At 38.3% G+C, this 12,050-nt stretch overlaps 1 protein-coding gene across 3 annotated transcripts in view; it reads left to right on the plus strand.

The window, feature by feature from the left end:
* Positions 1-6,215: 6,215 nt before the first annotated feature.
* LOC121368244 overlaps positions 6,216-12,050 on the plus strand; it is a 174,830-nt gene continuing 168,995 nt past the window's right edge. For all 3 annotated transcript variants that reach the window (XM_041492886.1, XM_041492888.1, XM_041492887.1), the window contains exon 1: positions 6,216-6,488. The gene's annotated coding sequence lies outside the window, so the exon portion shown is untranslated. The remainder of the gene's footprint in view (positions 6,489-12,050) is intronic.

Here is a 12,050-nt window from a genome sequence, read left to right on the forward strand (position 1 = left end):
AATTACACCGACAGAAAGAAGCAATGAAACACGAAAATAGTTGTAGCATATATTGACTGCAGCCTACCCCCCCCCCCCATTCACAGTATCATAAATTTAAGTATGTTACCGATATTCAATCCCACATTACGTCACTGTATTATTTTATTATTATTATCATTATTTTATTGATTAACATCACATGAAACAGGGGTCTAAATTTATTGTTTTAGACAGATCAGTATGATGCAATGCAAATGTTTTCGTTAACGACGCACTCAACACATTTTATTTACGGTTATATGGAGTCAGACATATGGTTAAGGACCACACAGATTTTGAGAGGAAACCCGCTGTTGCCACTACATGGGCTACTCTTTACGATTAGCAGCAAGGGATCTTTTATTTGCGCATCCCACAGGCAGGATATCACAAACCATGGCCTTTGTTGAACCAGTTATGGATCACTGGTCGGTGCAAGTGGTTTACACCTACCCATTGAGCCTTGCGGAGCACTCACTCAGGGTTTGGAGTCGGTATCTGGATTAAAAATCCCATGCCTCGACTGGGATCCGAACCCAGTACCTACCAGCCTGTAGACCGATGGCCTACCACGACGCCGGTCACACTTCTAGGAAATGGTGAAGAATTAAAACAATATGTATGTTTAATGGTAAGCCTTCTGACTGTATTTTGCCCATGTTATTTGGTAATATTGTGCATCAACCTTTTGGGACATGGGTATATAGCGCAAGTGACAGCCGGAGTGAATCGGTTAATGAACCACCTGTTCGGACAGGTACTACAGCCAGATGCGGTCATATAGCAAAAAAACTGAGACGGAAATGTTCTCAATTTTGGAGTGAAAATAAATGCTTATATAATGTATGTTCGCAATGGTGTATGTTGTTAGTGCCAACGAGAATCCGTTCTATTGGCAATCTTCGTTTGAAGTTGGGCAATTTAACATGGGTTTCAATGGCACATGACATCTGTGTAGTGAGACCATAAATTCATGTGATAATGTACTTTATTAACCTGGTTAATAATGGTATGCAAATTTGCAAAATGTTGTCAATAATTGTTTTATTACATAATGTCATCCATAAGACGCGAACGCTTATAATTTCCCGTAAGCGTTAAAACTGATGGGATTTGGTGACGTCACGTAATCCTATGGCGTTGTATGACACGCAGAGGAATGCGGAAATAAACAGTTGAAACATTACCAAGACAAAAAATCAAACTCGAGACATTATCAGGCCCGTAACCAGGGGGTGGGGGTGGGGTGCGACAGGCGTGAACGCACCCCACACATACACACACCCCGCGAGAATTGGAGTTCCGCCCAAAAATGTATGCTTTTTATTTCCTATTATAAGTATTTTAACGTTTATCCTAACTGTAACAGATAGCTGTATTAAATGCTAGTTTATTCGAAACCATTATTGGAAGCCAGGACCCATATTCACAAAATATCGTAAGCCTAGTTTTACACGTAAACGTAAATCTACGACTGATGAGCTATTCACGAAACCACGAAAACGTAAGTTACGTGTAAAGTTGGACGTAAATATAAGAGTGCCTCAGGTTGCAACTAACGCTGCACGTAAGTTGTGTACATATAATAAATCAAGCACGATCGCCGTTATTTACTATTATTTACGGAAACTAGCAGCATTTCCAATAAATGAAGCAGTTTGCTATGGCAAACGCCCACGGATTGAACATATTTTTGTTCGTGATCGAACGGATGTTTTCGACTTGGCCAATTTCTCCTGAGTTATCTTTTCCTTTTAAGAAATGTCCTCAAGTTCGTACCAAAACGCGGATCCCCACCAAAGAAAGAAAGAAAGAAATGTTTTATTTAACGACGCACTCAACACATTTTATTTACGGTTATATGGCGTCAGACATATGGCTAAGGACCACACAAATTTTGAGAGGAAACCTGCTGTCGCCACTACATGGGCTACTCTTTCCGATTAGCAGCAAGGGATCTTTTATTTGCGCTTCCCACTGGCAGGATAGCACAAACCATGGCCTTTGTTGAACCAGTTATGGATCACTGGTCAGTGCAAGTGGTTTACACCTACCCATTGAGCCTTGCGGAGCACTCACTCAGGGTTTGGAGTCAGTATCTGGATTAAAAATCCCAAGCCTCGACTGGGATCCGAACCCAGTACCTACCAGCCTGTAGACCGATGGCCTAACCACGATGCCACTGAGGCCGGATCCCCACCAATACCAAAATGCCATGGTTCACTGTTCGCAATGTTATTGTTAGCAGACGACAAACAAAATTGCGTTTTGCGCATTTGTTATTTACCCGGTAGCCATCGTTTCTAATGTGTTTTTATTAATTACTCCAGTGAGAATGTTAAATCGTAGATTTACGTCCAACTAAGTTACGTTTATATTTACAACCATCTTTGAGAATAAGGTACTTCTTGCACGTAAACGTAAATCTACGGCACACGTAAGTGCCAGTGTTCGAGATTAATGGTATCCCGATATCCCGGGGATACCAGAATTTAATTTTGGATACCAGTTTTCAAGAACCCGGTATCCCACCGGGATGCCATATAATACTAAATTCTCAGGTGGGATACCAGATTTTAAAATGTTAGTATCCAACTGGGATACTGGCCAAATTTTTAAAATCTCGAACACTGAGTGCTAGTCGTAGACGTAGATTTACACTTTTTTGTGAATATGGGTCCTGGACCCATATTCACAAAACATCGTAAGCCTAGTTTTACACGTAAAGGTAAATCTACGACAGAAGAGCTATTCACGAAACCACGAAAACGTAAGTTACGTGTAAGTTGGACGTAAATATAAGAGTGCCTCCAGTTACAACTAACGCTGCACGTAAGTCGTGTGCATATAATAAATCATGCACGATCGGGAAAGTGTACCGCCCGTTCCCCCCATTAGTTATCGATCTAAAGAGGGATTTTTTGATGGGGTATATATATCCCTAACCCTAACTAATATTATCATGCTACAAAACGAAAAAAAAAAAAAAAAAAGGAAACATTAATAAACTATTATAAATGATGGGGGGAACGGGTGGAGCTCTTGCCCACGATCGCCGTTATTTACTATTATTTACGAAAACTGGCAGCAGTTCCAATAATTGAAGCAGTTTGCGATGGCGAACGCCCACGGATTTAACATATTTTTGTTGGTGATCGAACGGATGTTTTCGACTCGGCCAATTTCTCCTGAGTTATCTTTTCCTTTTTAAGAAATATCCTCAAGTTCGTACCAAAACGCGGATTCTCACAATACCAAAATGTCATGGTTCACCGTTCGCGATGTTATTGTTAGCAGACGACAAACGAAATTGAGTTTTGCGCATTTGTTATTTACCCGGTAGCCATCGTTTCTAATGTTTTTTATTTTTTATTTCTCCAGTGAGTGTTAAATCGTAGATTTACGTCCAACTAAGTTACGTTTACATTTACGACCGTCTTTGAGAATAAGGTGCTTCTTGCACGTAAACGTAAATCTACGGCAGACGTAAGTGCTAGTAGTAGACGTAAATTTACACCTTTTTGTGAATATGGGTCCTGTATATACTGGACAGTTACCGATATATTCCATACACAATTAGACGATTACTGACCTTGTTTTTGTCCTATTTGCGGAATTAAACTCGGTATGACTAAAGATGTTATCTTTTTGCTGAATGACAGCAAAGCATTTTGTCACAAGTTTGTGCTTGTTTACATTAGAATTAGCAGTTGACGTTGCATTACGTTACCTACTCATTAATTGGATAGAATTTTGTCTCATCTTTATTTTCATTGGTCAGGACAATATCACTTTTGCGCTGGACCCGTGAGACCGTCTGTCACGGGGATTCTATAATTCCCGTAACCGAATAAAACACGATTATCAAAATGTCTCTCCTACTTGTATATCTATTAGATTTCTCTGTAACAGGCTGTTAAACCCTAGTATGGCTCGTCTAGGTATGATCAGAGATACGATCTTATATAAAGTATATATATTTATAGCACGTTTAGCTCACTAGAAACACAACAAAACACAATACACTTTGGAATCTGTATTAATCTACGCTGACAAATGTACAGCCGTAGTAGTTAATTAATAACAACAATAATAACAACCCAGAACTGATCACTTAATTAGTTAATCTATAGGTGTCTAGTTACACAATATGCGAATCACTTCACCGTTACACCACACCCACACGTGTGATAATTGAGAAACGCTTCCAGGAGAAGTTAATTAATAAAGGAATTACAACACCATTCCTAACTGGTTAATTTTTAATTAACCCTTACTACTCGTTCAGTAACGTGTGATAATTTAGGAACGCTTCCAGGGGAACTTAATTAATAAAGGAATTACAGCTCTATTCCTAACGGGTTAATTTTTAATTAACCCTAACTACTCATTCAGTAACCTTGTAACACAGAATTAATACTTATCACAATAAAGACAATAACCTACAGTTTACCTAGGTCGTCTAGGATGACTGGCTAAGCTTTATATTACCAAATACTCGTATAATGTTAGAACAAAAAGTCTACGATTTACTTCGTCAGATGACCGAAGACACTGTCTAAAGAATATTGGTATAATACAGTATTAAAATATTTAAAAGTCACATCAATCACATCAAGGTTATACACAGAGCAGAAATAATATATTTACCAGTCCAAACGGACAACGTTCCCCCTGGACGCCTTCCAAATGTTTCTCCTCGATATCTCTAAAACACTAGCTATTTATTATAAATCAGGATTTTGCCTGGGGGTACAAGGCGGTACCTCACGTATCATCTCATATTCCAACTCTACTAGAGTCGGTATATTTCTCTCTGATCGTCAGACTTACTGACGCCATCGTCGCCAAATCACGGTCGTCGAAACCGCACTCGCAGAGGTATTACGTAACTACTCGCCACATGGCCTCCACAGCTGGACTAAGTGCATATTGGAATGCCCGATCGCGCGAAGTATTACGTAACAAGTTGCCCACCTGGGCTACGGGCAATGAAACTGCACACGGCCCTCTAACACAAATTAAAATCGCCACAGGCGAAACAAATTTAAGAGCATGTACCGTCACACCGTCTCAAGGCAATATTACTATTTATTACCCCAGCGGTCACTCATAACAGGAAAAATATTTTCCATATTTTCTCAGTGAGAAATATTCTGCATTGGTCTAACGAACAATACTATTGGATAATTTGACGCTTACAAACCAATGAACTTTGATGGTACTAAATATGTCAATTTAATGCAATTCATTATGGATTTTGTAGCAGAATAAAAAGAACTTTTGTTTTTAAAAATTATCTATGAACGTGATTAAATTACAAAGCTATAGCAATTCTCAGAATAGTGCGTAAAGTGTTTTACATCGTTTCTATACAGGTTGGCTAAAGCTCGTGACAATTGAAAATTATTTCACTCGGGACATAAATTTTATAATAACTGCTAACTCGTTTATTATCCTCTATTTATCCTATAACTTACCCATGGTATCCATGTCATAAACCCATGTGATAATTTACTTTATCCTATAACTTACACATGATATCCATGTCATAAACCCATGTGATAATTTACTTTATTATCCCGGTTAATAATGGTATGCAAATTTGCAAGGTCTCTAGGTAATGTGTTGCTGGTGATGGGTCATTTTCTTACAAACCAACAAGACCCGTGTACCTGAGCGTAACGTTTTCAAAGATTTGTCTAAAATCGTTCACTCCCACAGTAACCAATTAAGTAATAATACAGTGGAAGGGTTAATTCACCTTGAACCTGATTTTGAGCCCCCTCCCTTTTTAAATTTGGCTCCCTGATTATATGTGAACTTGATTTCTTCCCGTTATCGCGTCTTCACTATGTCGACTTAGGGTTTAATAATAGTCCGTCTCACTGGGAACGCCTTTTTCATGCTATGACATTTAGGCCCTACTACCAGTCGATTGTTTTCTAAACTGCACACAAAAATAGTATTTTTTGTTATTTCCAAAACGCTTTTACTTTTCTTCTTACCGTAATTCAAACAAAACTGAAATTATTTAGAAAAGAACATTTTTGTACGAGGATAGGACGGACTATAGGTCGACAATGTGAAGACACAGCTAGGACACCATAACAACATGGCACAAATCAGCCACCATATTTCCGATTAGGGATAACTCTACATTATCACACAAGATGGCGTTTTAGGTTGCTACAACAATGTTTTTCAGACAGTGGTAGGGTGTCAATGTTTTACAAAGTATCTGTTATTTCGACAAGTTCTTAGAGCTCTACGTTTCTTGTGTTATCAGATAAATGAAGCAGTGATGATTATCTCAAACACAAACAATTGAAACATACATGATACAGACGAAACAATTTTTATATCAACATTGTTATTCACTTATTCAAAGTTATTCAACTTATTGGACTTCTTAGGATATAGGCCTATGCATTGCAAAAGCTATATCTACTCGGCAAGTGACAAAGGTAGGCTAGATCAAGGGTTTGACTAATGGGTGGGTCTTTTATAATTTAATTTTTTTAATTGTACATGTACCGGTCCAAGCTAGGATGTTGGTAAAACGCAGATAGGAACTTTAGCAAGGATGCGCTCTCTTATTTAATTATATACATATATATTATATATATATATATTATATATATATATATATATATATATATATATATATATATATATATATATATATATGTATTTGTTGATTCAGATGTTTGTTCATGTAATTAATGTATATTTATGTTACTGTTACTGCAGATAAATGTATATTATATTGTTATTTTTGCTCTGCCCATATTCGGGTGTTATGCAAATAAATTATTCTATTCTATATATATATATATATATATTTTTTTTTTTATGTCATTTTGCCGGTGTTCAGACAGATTGTCAAAGGACAAAATGTCAGAGGTCCAAAGGCAAATGTCAGTGGACAAATAATGGTCAATCTGGGTAAAAATGTGTGAATGTGTGTGTGTGTGTCTGTCTGTCTGTGTGTGTCTGTGTGTGCGTGTGTGTGTGTGTGTGTATGTGTGTGTGTGTGTTTTATGAGAGAGAGAGAGCTACAGTTTGTTTTATTTAAGACAATGGTCTAAGAAACTGGAGCACATTGATTACTTAAACATCAGCTACTGGATATTAAAATTTGGTAATTCTGACACATAGTCATCAGGAAAACTGCTACATTTTCCCTAATGCAGCAAGGTGTCTTTTATATGCACCATCCCACAGATAGGATAGCACATACCACGGCCTTTGATATACCAGTCGTGGTGCACTGGCTGGGACAAGAAATAGCCCAATGCATGGCCCACGGACGGGGATCGATTCCAAACCAACCGCACATCAAGCGAGCACTTTACCACTGGGCTACGTCCAGTCCTGAGAGAGAGAGAAAGATATATACTGAGGCTAGCAATGTTTATGAAGGGTTAAGATGTGCTTCCCCTGAAAAAAGTATTGGGAAAAAAAAGAAAATTTGCGTGATTAAGGGGAGGATTTGACTGCTGAAACTAGTGCTGCAACGATAAACCGGTATACCGGTATACCGTGATAATTGATCAGCTCGATACGAACCGCGGTACAGTTTTGCGTATCGCGATTTTTACGTGCTATCTTTTTCCGTGTATTTTATTTGACTTGAAATAGGCAAACAAACAAACAAACGAAAACACCCATCATTTTATTAATTGGTGATGACAGAAAATGTAACAACCACGTCAAGCGTCGTCAGCTTTCTTGTTGGCATATGAAGTTATAGGTCGATTATACTTGGTTCTAACTTCTAAACAAAACGTGTTAAAGGTCCAATAAAAATAACCAGTTAACGATAATTACAAATAAATGTTTTGTTACTTACACATTATTATTCATTGTTCATTCACAATGGAATATGGCTACAGCTATCATATTCAAAGAAATAAACCAATAAGTGAGAATCGCACTTAGCTGTTTTTCCCTGAACTCGGAATACTTCGGCCGATCATTCAAAACACCTCGGCCAATATTACCTCTGGTTCGGTCGATCTGCCGAAATATTGCGATTCAATATGTACATTTCTGTGTCAAGCGAGCAGCAACGGAAAAGCCCGATAGCAAGGATTTCAAAATGTGACAATTTAAAAACAGTTTGACATCGTCACACCGGTGTTCTAGTAGACTAGTATTTTGTTAAAAATAAAAATGACCACGAAGAACATTATGCTACTAATAATTATATGTCGTGGTTTATATAATCATTTACGTTCTATGATGGAATCAATATTACAAATATTTCGATTTATATACTTAGTATTACTTATTTAACTCAAACTAGCTATGTTAAGTTTTATTCACGAAAAACGCGTGCAACAATTATTTAGCAACTGACCATCAAAGAAACGCCGACGTGTTTGATGTTTGTGATGATGGGTTTAGCCTGACAGCTGAAACTAATAAAGATCATTAATAAGTTTATGCATTCTGCTTTCATTAAAAAAAACCCCCATAAATATTAAATTTAAATAATATCAACTATATTGCAATACATATTGCAATACGGTTTCTTATATCGCAATATATCGCAATACGGTTTTGACCGTATCGTTGCACCCCTAGCTGAAACCCACCCTCTGCGTACACTCCTGTGTTTGTAATTATATATACTCTTCAAAAAAAGAAACGCAAAAGGGTACAAATGGGTTATAACTCCGATTTTATGTTTCCTACCGGTTCATGCTTTGTGAATATAAGGTCATTGCATGTCCCAAACACATTCCTACGGTTACATTCGATAAAACGCAGCTACTGTACAATAAAGTTCCAAAATGTGAATATTCGCAAAAACGCAGCCACGTGCAAACCATGTCACCACTGCACGTGCGTTGTCTGCACGTGCAACATGAACACCGACAGTATAAAAGTGCAGGGTGTTCGCTTGCCTGGCCTCTGTATCTGGCCGACAGTTGACAATCCAGGACATGCCACGTCTCAGTGAACCACAGAGAAACAATGCCATCGGCCGACTAGACGCAGGCGAATCCAGAACGGCCGTTGCCAGGGCATTCCATGTGTCCCCAAGCACCATCTCCAGACTGTGGGACTGTTACCAGCAACATGGATCAACACGTGACCTCCCTAGATCCGGTCGACCACGGGTCACTACCCCCGGGCAGGACCGCTACATCCGGGTACGCCACCTTCGGGAACGATTGACTACTGCCACCTCCACAGCCGCAGCAATACCAGGTTTGCGCAGGATATCCGACCAGACCGTACGGAACCGCCTACGTGAGGTAGGAATTCGTGCCAGACGTCCAGTTCGAGGTGTCATCTTAACACCACAACACCGTCGACTCCGACTGCAGTGGTGCCAGATTCATCGACAATGGCCTCAACTGCGATGGAGACAGGTGTGGTTCAGTGACGAGTCCCGATTTCTGCTCCGACGTCATGATGGAAGATGTCGCGTGTATAGGCGTCGTGGTGAACGTTATGCGGCAAACTGCGTGCAGGAAGTGGACAGATTCGGCGGGGGTAGTGTCATGGTGTGGGCAGCCATCTCACACACTGGCAGAACTGACCTGGTCCACGTGCAGGGCAACCTGAATGCACAGGGCTACATTGACCAGATCCTCCGGCCACACATCGTTCCAGTTATGGCCAACGCCAACGCAGTGTTCCAACATGACAACGCCAGGCCTCACACAGCACGTCTCACAACGGCTTTCCTACAGAACAACAACATTAATGTCCTTTCTTGGCCATCGATATCACCGGATTTGAACCCAATTGAGCATCTATGGGACGAGTTGGACCGACGCCTCCGACAGCGACAACCACAGCCCCAGACCCTGCCCGAGCTGGCAGCAGCCTTGCAGGCCGAGTGGGCCACCATCCCCCGGGACGTCATCCGTACTCTGGTTGCTTCAATGGGCAGGCGGTGCCAGGCAGTTGTCAACACACGCGGAGGCCACACCCGGTATTGACTCCAGATGACCTTGACCTTGGTGGTGTGTCCTATCACTTACTCACAATGGACTAGAGTGAATTGTGAACAATCCTGCAACATTTGGTAATTATCGGACTCACCATTCAATAATTAAATCAATTCTCCAAATGTTACGACAATGTGGTTTTGCGTTTCTTCTTTTGAAGAGTATATATAAGAACTGTGTAATTTTTAATGAATTTTTTTATGTAGACCTACAACTGTCACAAACTGCATAAAATTGCACAGAATATATAGTGAATGATTTAACATGAAAAACCTCAGAAAATGACGTCATTACTTCAAATGGGATGTCATTATGTAACAGATCATGGGAAGAACGTTAGAAACAGATTTATGAATTATGTGTAGGTTTAATTAAAATAAGTTGTGCTACGCAATTTTATACAATTTGTGACTGCTATACATCGATAAATTCACAAAAAATTACAAACAATTCTTATTTGTCTGACTATTTGAGCCTTTGGTATATAAACTTACTTACCCGGTAGTTGAGTTAGTACAGTTGTGTACATGTATATTGATAGGGTTTAGCATTAGTAAACATGGATGACTATCTTTTGTGTATCATTATATTTAATGATTAAGTATTTTAAATACATGTTTTAGTGTTTTCCCTAGCTTGTTTTAGCATGGTGCAGCACAATGCCTCAGTAGTCTAGCACCATCTTGCCTCAATCAGCACCATGCTGCCCTGAGATTAAACAAGCCTTTTTCAGTAATTATTTATAGAATTGACTTTACAAAAAGGTATTATTAATTAATAAAATATGTCTTTTATATCTTTTACCATTCATTTATTAAAGCAAGCACATAAATTACATTTATGTTTATTTCAATTAATTTTTGTGTATTTTTAATGAAAAACAAGTGCTCCGAAAATGGTGAAAATGCTCCAAAAGTATTTGGTCTACCATGCCTTGCCTAATTGTTAGGGAAATCACTATGTAACATACGTTTCATAATTTATGTTTCTTAATTCGTGAAATTTGTTACAATGGACCTCTTTCGCATTCCTATTGTGCACATGCTCAAAGAGTATCGTCCCTTGCTGAATTTGACTGTATCGAGGCTATTTACAACTTGGGGGCATGATAGACCGTTGTCGTGAGCGACATGAGTAGGTTTGTAGGAGATGGGAATCTCTGGCAACTAACGTACATATTTCGTATCAGATGGTATAATGGCAGCAAAAAACGGTCTACTAAAGTTTACATTGGAATGGTTTAAGACCAAAATCAGTGAAACATCAACTTAGACGAAGTCTCTGGAGCCGCCTGTCAAGGGTTTTAACAAAATAAAATAAAAATATTTATACAATAACATGAAGTTAATTGGAATGTATGTGCTACTTTTAACAATTAGAATTATAGTTATATTCACACAGATTTCTAGTGATGTTTAATTCTCCACATGTATCAGTATTTATTATTTAATAAAAAATATGTCTCCCCTTCCATTTAAAAAACCCCAACAAAATCTGTACCTCACATAGACCTTTATCACAGCTATATTTTCACCTTATCGATCATTTCATTAAAAAAAGACAGTCATATAACTACTAATCAATGCTACATGTCTAAATCTACAATTTATTTCACTATCATTTATATAGGACACACACAACTTCATTTGAAATATCTGGTATTTACGAAGTTTTTAATATAGTTTATTTCTTTATTATTTTATTTCATTTCATTTTTACTTTTTATGTTTTTCTTGTATTTACTTTTCATGCACTACCATTTATATGAGACACATACAACTTGAAGTCTGCCGAGCATAATACATTATGTTTATTCCTAATTAATCTGTGATATTGACGATACCGAAACACACGAGGGTAATAATATCTTATCCTTACATCAAAATAAACTAGCACATGACGTTTTTTTGTTTTCTAAATGCTGGACAACTTTCAAAGTAAAGTTACTATTGACGTGTTTTTGTTTGACGTCTGTTGATGCATACGTCAATTCTGAAGTGTCACCTTAGTACGTTTGCTTAACTGTCAATTAACGTAGCGCTGATACTTTGATTAATA

Source organism: Gigantopelta aegis, chromosome 3 (assembly GCF_016097555.1).
Source record: "Gigantopelta aegis isolate Gae_Host chromosome 3, Gae_host_genome, whole genome shotgun sequence".
Lineage (NCBI taxonomy): Eukaryota > Metazoa > Mollusca > Gastropoda > Neomphalida > Peltospiridae > Gigantopelta > Gigantopelta aegis.